At 40.8% G+C, this 8,355-nt stretch overlaps 1 protein-coding gene across 1 annotated transcript in view; it reads right to left on the bottom strand.

Annotated features, from left to right (window-relative positions):
• me1 (malic enzyme 1, NADP(+)-dependent, cytosolic) overlaps positions 1-816 on the bottom strand; it is a 66,312-nt gene extending 65,496 nt beyond the window's left edge. Inside the window, exon 1 of the mRNA XM_066652282.1 lies at positions 784-816. The gene's annotated coding sequence lies outside the window, so the exon portion shown is untranslated. The remainder of the gene's footprint in view (positions 1-783) is intronic.
• Between the last annotated feature and the right edge of the window lie 7,539 nt (positions 817-8,355).

The following is an 8,355-nucleotide window of genomic DNA, read 5'->3' as shown; positions in this document are numbered from 1 at the left end:
CAATTTGTAAATGTAAAGTCAGAGACAGTAGCTCATCTGTTGCTGCACATTTAGTGTTTGGCTAGGGTGACCAGACGTCCTCTTTTACCCGGACATGTCCTCTTTTTTAGACTTAAAAAAATGTCCGGGCAGAATTTCACAAACGTCCGGGATTTTATTTTTCTAGAGCTTACATAGAACTTCGAGAAGTTTCGTTCACAAACTAGTCCCACTCTCCCCTACTCCGATTGGTTCGCTTGAGTGAGAAGGGGGCGTGGTGAAGTAGCCTAAAATCTTCTGATTGGACGGTCTGACTGTAGAGCTACCGTTATTGGTCGCTAACCTTCTCTGTAAACATTTAATTGGTCAGTCTGCACGTCAGTAGTCCTTGTTTACCTCAGGCAAAGCTCATGTACCCACCCTCATCTCGAGCAGCTATGCCGAAACGTAAATGTAAGTTCTTGGATGAATTAAAAAAGAAATCCCCGTGTTTTGTGTAGCAAATAAAGGTGTAAAGAACCTAAAAGCACACATAGGTTCAGCTAAGTATACAACGGCAGCGAGGGGCGTGACCTCAAGCAGCCCTGCTGTGTCTGATCCACTCTTACTAGATCGGTGTACACTAATATAATGCATCATTATAGTATTAGTACTGTACTTAGAAGGCTTTAATCATGATATAATTTCTTAATTTTCTTAATTCTTAATCATTTTGAACAATTGTTGAAACTGTCTTGTTTATCCTAATAATAAGAATATTAACCCTAATTACCCTGATAATAAAAACAAGATTTGTTTACTTACAAAAAAAAAAGCCAGCTCCAAAAAGTCCTCTCTTGACTGTCTTTTCTTTGCCGAAGTGTGACTGTGTGTGCGTGTGTGTGTGTGTGTGTATGTGTGTGTGTGTGGCTGATAAAATAATTGCTGACATATAATATTTAAGCAGAAATTACTCAAGCAAGAAACCTTTGACATATTATATTTTTTAAAAAGGACAGGATTTGGCTCTGGGTCATCACTGTTAATAAAAACAGCGATGAGAAAAAGAACTTTAGGTCATTTAATCGTTAACAATGAGAGTTATAAAAGTTTTGGCTGCGTGAAGCCAGTAAATGTAGAGAGCTGATAACAAACTCAGACTGGGTGTAGTCCAGACCACTAGAGCACTAAAGTTAAAGTGTTGCGAATTTAATTCTAGCGACTGGAATCAGAGGAGGGTAAGAGAGATTTATTGGGAAAACAGTTACACATTTGACAGCACAGTGGCACAACGTGCAGTGTTGCATCCAGGGTCTTGGGTTCTTGCACTGGGACACTACCTGTGACGATTTTTGCTGTGTCCTCCCTGTCTCTGTGTGGGTTCCACACTGATCAGAATGAAGCTGTTGGTTACAGAAGATGAACGAATGAATGCATGCCTGAATAAACAGTCATACATAGAGTAATGCCTGTATTTTTAAATGCAGATTTCTTAATAAAGATAAAGTTTGAACTTTGAGGATTGAAAGATTAAAATAGTAAATTAAGATTTGTGTGTGTGTGTGTGTGTGTGTGTGTGTGTTTGTGTCTATGCCCTTGAGCATGCTCCTTACATTCTTCCCTCACATGGACTCTTGCTGGTTCACAGAATATCTGAGTCCCTTTGATTGTGGGAACACACACACACACACATATCACACACATCACACACATTCATATACAAGCCTTCAGATAAAGTGCAGCCCTTTATTAGGCTGTAAACACTCTGCATTTCTCTGAGGTTATGCTGTTATGTAATGCTGGGGGATGCTGACAGTGTTGTGTAAACTGTGTGTTACAGTGTTCTGAAACAAATGACAGACTTTCACACTTTAACCTTCTGGAAATTCAGTGCTATTTAAGGACAGGCTTTTATTTGATGATTATGAGGCCTAAACTGGACACACGGCACTGGCCAATCAATAACAGACCACATATTCTAAACCTGGATTTGAATTCACTTCATTTGGAACAGATGGGTCAATATATTCATGGGAGTGGACCCCAGATACACCTTGACTAACCAAATATGTCCAAGTTACATACGATTAAATCTGATCACAAAATAAGCTCAACACAAGCTTCAACACAGACTTTTTAATTTCAGAAAAGTAATCTTTGGCATATTTCTACAATCACACATCTGGTAGAAGTGTGAACATAACAGTATCACGACCAGCAAAAATGCTTGATTTGCAGTTTTATATTCAAAAATATAAATATAAATTTCATATTATAATAATGACGTGAATTAAAAACAATTTGACTAAAAATCATTGTTATAAACAAGTGCTGCAACTATACAAGACATAACTGTCATGCCCTTGTCCCGTCGTGTCTGTTTTCCCCACCATGTGTTCACTTAGCACATGGCTCTGTTTGTTATTGTTCATGTCTCCGCCCTAGTCCTGCCTTAGTCCTGCCTCTTTCTCATTATTGTCTCCAGGTGTTCCTCGTTTGTCTTGTCCTGATATACCCCTGTAGTTTGAGTGCTCCTTTGTCTGGTGTTGTGTGCACAGATGTATGTTTCTCAGTCCTTCTGTTTACATGTGTCTACACCGGTTCATGGCTGTCTCCTGTCTGTCTTGGTTAGTTCATAGTTTAGTCTTGTCTAGTTCCATGTATTTGCCTGTGTTTATTTTGATTCTGTCTTTTGTAAATAAAATTACTTGCATTTATGTCCAACTCCTCGTCCTCCCTACTCTGCCGTGACAGAACACCAGACCCTTACTATGGACGTAGCGAGGAATCCGTTTGCTTGGTGTGTGATTAGGTGTACTTCTTTCTGTTTGGGTCCTGGCACTCCAGCGGGGTATTTTTTGGAGGCTAAGGTGTCCTCCACACCAGCAAACAACAGAGTCAGCGGAAGCAGCGTGCTGGAGTCTACCCCTCGCCAGTGGACTACCCCCTCAAGTCCTGGGAAAGTTTTGGTGGGGGGGGGGGGTGTTGAGAGTTGGTATTGTTAGCCTCAGGAGGCAAAGGAGGTGAGGCTAACAGGGGCGCATTTTTGTGAGGATCCTTGTTCAGGTGACATCTTGGATTTCCTCATGAATGCGCCCATTGGACCTCCTGAACCCTCAGCAGCTCCAGTACGTGCCTTTTGAGCAGCCCAAGTTCATGTTTCCGAGGACGTCTCCGCAGGACTCTCCTCTCCGGATCCAGCAAGGGTGGTGATGCAAGCCACTCCTGTTCCCGAGATGGCGGCGACCTCTGCCACTTCAGTTCCTGTGATGGTGGCGATCCACGCCGCTCCTGATCCCGTGATGGTGGTTCCGTCACCTGCCCAGTTCCAGTACCTGGTCTCAGTCCCGTCACTTGTCTTGTCTCCCTTCCAGTCCAAAGTCCTGCCCCCGTCCAATCACCTGCTCCTGTCCAGTCTTCTGTCTCCAATCCCGTTCTCTCCCTAGTCTTGTCTCTGTTGTCTACACCTGTCCAGTCTCAGTCCCCATTCAGAATAAGGTCCAGCACCCTATCTTGTCCTCCATCCAGTCACATGTGCCTACTCCTGCCCTGTCTCCAGTTCTGTCCTCTGTCTTATCCCAAGCCTCACCTCCTATTTCTAGTTCTGTCCAGTGTCAATTTCAGTTTAGTCTCTTGTCCCCAGTAACTGTTCCTGTCTTTAGTAGGTTTGTTGTCTTGGTTTCCTTGCTCCAGTTCCTGGGGGGGGGGGGGTCCTAGGTTTACGTGTACTGAAGTTGCGCATTTAGGAGGGGGTATCTGTCATGCCCTTTGGCATGTCCCGTTTTCCCCACCATGTGCTCACTTAGCACATGGCTGTTTGTTATTGTTCATGTCTCCACCTTAGTCCTGCTTCTGTCTCGTTATTGTTTCCAGGTGTTCATCGTTTGTCTTGTCCTGATATACCCCTGTAGTTTGAGTGCTCCTTTGTCTGGTGTTGTGTGTGTGTATAGATGTATGTTTCTCAGTCCTTCTGTTTACATGTCTACCCTGGTTCATGGCTGTCTCCTGTCTGTCTTGGTTAGTTCATAGTTTAGTCTTGTCTAGTTCCATGTATTTACCTGTGTTTATTTTGATTCTGTCTTTTGTAAATAAAGTCCCTTGCGTTTACGTCTGTCTCCTCGTCCTCCCTGCTCTGCCATGATAATAACACTAATCTGATAACTGACAACCACTCCAAAAATAACCAAATAACAGAGCTAATGAAGTTGCTGTCTCTAATCCACTGCAATAACACACTGTTTAAATCTGTAGTTTTAGGAATTCAGTCACATGACTCAATAACTTCAGTGTACCATCACACACTTCATTTATTTCACAGTTTATTTGTTTTGTGTATGTTTCACTATAAACCTGGTTCAACAAAGCGAGCAGTGCACTAACTGCTCAATCTCTGCTCAAGTTCTACCTTTGAGAACGGCAATTGACTCACAAAATGTAATTATTTTTGTCTTTTCATTGATTCACTACTGAAAAATCTGAATGAATCACGTGTTCAAACCTCTGCCTTTTTTCAACTCTTTATTAAAATTTTATTAATCAGACCATGAGTAGTTCATTCACCGCAGGCAAATCTGCTCATCTGTACGCAGGTTTGATTAATAAGGGCCATTAAATCATGTTTAGGACCAATTAAAATCCAGGACAAGGAAAAAATTAGTGATATGTAAAATAAGCAAAGTATAACTGACCAAAAGAGGCCCTAAGTCAATGATTCTATTTAAATTATCACATTAATTAATTATTAATTAAAAGATTTTTGGAAAGTTAGGCTGCTCTGTTTTACTGCTGCAGCAAATGTTTAATTTCCTTCAGATACAAATATCCTTGTGTTGAATTGTGTGATTTGTGGTGTATAATAACTGTCTGTATCCTTCTCTGTGTCATTAAAGTCTTCCAGTCACATTGCTTTCCACTGTAATCAAACCCGGGAATTTCTGGATCTGGCCACTTTATTAAAAACTGATCTGGGATTAGGACCCCTCAGTATAAAGTTAACCTTTATTGCCATCGCAGAACCACACAAACTGATCTGAGAACGGCTGTAAATGAAGATTGTAAGCAGCACCGGAAACAGACAGCGAGGAATGAGTCTGATTACAGAGGATTAAAGCACTTCCTCCAGCTCTGGGGAACACCACCTGGTAATACACAAACACACACACACACACACACACACACACACACACACACACACACACACAGAGAGAGAGAGGTCTCTAAGCTATTTCAAAGTCCTGTATGACTATAACTCAGCTGTCCCCACAATTTTCTCCAAAAGGCTTCAATTTCAACCTTAGCCTCAGCCATTCATTTTATCGTTAATTTTTATTGTGTATTAAAAATAAAATAATTAGCATATTAAAACAGCTAAATAATTTGGCAGATGCTCATATGATGTTATAGTCGCCGAGGGCTCTTATTAGTGTAGCGTACCGAAGTTGCCTGAGTTAAGCATCAAACACCAGTCTCCTACAATGAGTTGTGTTATCCACTACTCTGTTCACAACAATATGAACAAATTGTGTAAAATAATTCAGTTTTCATTTCTGCAATTGCAGATTAAATGTGATTATGCTTCAGGCCTCTCGTTATAAGCGTCATATTCAATAAAAAATTACCATTTTTGATCACATTCCATGGGCATTACAGCTATATTTTATGGCCATTTTAACATTCTCAGGCAGTTTTGGAACAACCCAGTCCTATTTGTAATAATACCTGAAAACAAAAGGAGAGCTTTTACTTTGAAAAGTTCTTTGAACTTTTATTATTTTGGTATTTTTAATAAAAGCATAAAGACATTTCCTAAAAAACCATGCAGTCATCTCCATGGTGACAGTATATACATTTTTTTGTCATTTTAGAGCAGTGAGGGATGACACAGACTTGCATTCATGTTGTGGTGATGTACCATTAACTTTTCCATAAATATGACTTAAACAATCTTAACAATGATTTACATTGTGGGGACCACAAGGAAGTCTCCACAATGTGAGTTTCTAAACAGATTTTGGTCCCCACAATGTGGCATATTCCTGGTACACACACACACACACACATTTGGACACTAATCCCAAGCTTTCAGGAATTTGAACTTTCATGGCCAGTCTGGAAGTCCACCTGCCAATATAAACTACTCGGTAGGGTTCATACAAAACACACACACACACACTCAGCAGGAAGTGCAAAGGATTCGTCTACAGCAGTTGAAAATTACCAGAGTCATTTTGAGGCTAATTATCTTTCCTGAAAGACTTTCAGGACTCTCCATTGTCCCCAAACTGCAATTTCTCCCTAAAATCTTTCTAAATGAGGACTATTGTGAGCAGAGGATCAGTAAAACCTGCTGAGGAATAATAACAGCCGTATTACACATTGTAAGAAAAAGCAGAATGAGTTCTGCTGTCTCCTTCTCTCTTGTAAAGCTGTAATTACAGTATTAAAAGCAAGGAATAATGACAGAGAACAAAGTCGTGGATGTTCAAGAAACATTCCTTAGACTGCTGGCAAAACCCTGAACCAGCAAGAAAAACAAGGGTGTGGGAGTAAAGGGGCAGTGCTTTCTCCTCCTTCGACATTCACGGCTGAAGTGCCCTTGAGAAAGTCTCCCAACACCCAGCTGCTCTCTATGTGATATGGCTAAAATGTATGGTCACAGTTGTGCGTGTGTGTGTGTGTGTGTGTGTGTGTGTGTGTGTTTACTGCCCCTAGTGTATGTGTGCTAAATTGCTCACTGGTGTGCGTGAGTGTGTTCAATGCCACAGTATATCAAAAGCAGAGACTCCGTTTCCCCAAAAGAATTAATACAATATTGCACGTTTCTTTTATTCTGGAACCTCCTTAAAGGAGAAATAACACGTAAACTGTGAAACGACTGGACCCACGTTCATGTGACAGTGCAGACGCGAGGTTTAAAACAACAAAACAAACACAACAAGTGCAAAGAAGTAATAGTACTGAGTAATAATGGCAAAAACATGAATAGAGATGAAGGAGAAGTCAGTGAAAATGGCTAAAATCCAGAGTTTCTGCTCTTTGCTCCTCACTCAGGAGCTCTTGCGTGGATCTGAGCTGTGGCTTATTGTCATTTAAAGGAACAGATGCTTGTTGGTTGCATTTTACTTGCAGTTCCAGAGCACAATTATAGAGGCAATGTTCAGACACCAACCACAGTGTTCGATTAAAAATATATTTTTACTATATTTAACCAAACTATCTGGGACTGGGCTTCAATCTGATGCAAATATCTCCACAGCTTGTGCTTTAACCAGCTTCCTTTTCGATAAGTCATAACTTGTGTGGTTCGTGCGGGTGGGTCCTGAGAATAAATCTGTCCAAAAAATCCTGCTTTTTCTACATTTACAAGGGCCATTAGTTCCCTTTGAGAAACTTTTGTGAGCAAAACTATTACATGAGATTAGAGCACAGTGGGGAAGATAAAAGGTTTTGGGAATATTGAGAACACACACACATGTGTGTGTTTGTGTGTGTGTGTGAGAGAGAGAGAGAGAGAGAAAGAGAGAGAGAGAGAGAGAGAGAGAGAGAGAGAGGGAGAGAAAGAGAGAGAGAGAGAGAGAGAGAGAGAGAGAGAGAGGGAGAGAAAGAGAGAGAGAGAGAGAGAGAGAGAGAGAGAGAGAGAGAGAGAGAGAGAGAGAGAGCTACACAGCTCTATAGCAGAACTCAACATCTCAGACAGATCCTGAATGATCCCAGGCCATTTCAGTGTGTTTTTGTCTAAGAGCCAACACACAACAGCCACTCCTGCTTTTAATAACATATTCTGATGACTGAAATATCCATAATGATATAGTAGCCATGATGACATCAGAGTACATGAGCTAATGTGTCCAATAAAATAAAGCTCTACCTGTACACGGTGTAAAGATGACAGATATGACAATTAGAGGTTTTAATGAACACACACTGAGCAGCAAAAAATATTAAAATTATCTCCTTATTTACGCACACATTGTCAATTTTATTACATGCACTGACAGTAAAGTTGCTCTTTATAGCTCTTCATTTAAAGACTGTAGTCTACATGTTATTCTGTTTCTGCTTTTCTGCCTTTCTATCCCTTTAAAAACTCCAGCAGCACGGCTGTGTCTGATCCAGCACAACACACACTAACACACCACCATCTTGTCAGTGTCACTGCAGTGCTGTGAGTGATCCATCACCCAAATCATATATAAATATATGGGCTACATTTACTTTGTAATTACAGAACTACAAAGTGCATCTATGGCCAGAGCAGCTGATCAAATGGACAGTGAGTGAAAAAAATCAAGGAGGCATTTATGGCTGATCAGTGTATAGTTATATGTCTAAGTTTGGGAGCCCCTGGTGAAATGACAGTAGGATTCACACTAGACGTTGAAACATTGCTATAGGGAT

The sequence above is a fragment of the Hoplias malabaricus genome, chromosome X1 (assembly GCF_029633855.1).
Source record: "Hoplias malabaricus isolate fHopMal1 chromosome X1, fHopMal1.hap1, whole genome shotgun sequence".
Classification (NCBI taxonomy): domain Eukaryota; kingdom Metazoa; phylum Chordata; class Actinopteri; order Characiformes; family Erythrinidae; genus Hoplias; species Hoplias malabaricus.
Note: the sequence above shows the minus strand (reverse complement) of the source record. Positions and strands in the feature narration are given on the sequence as shown.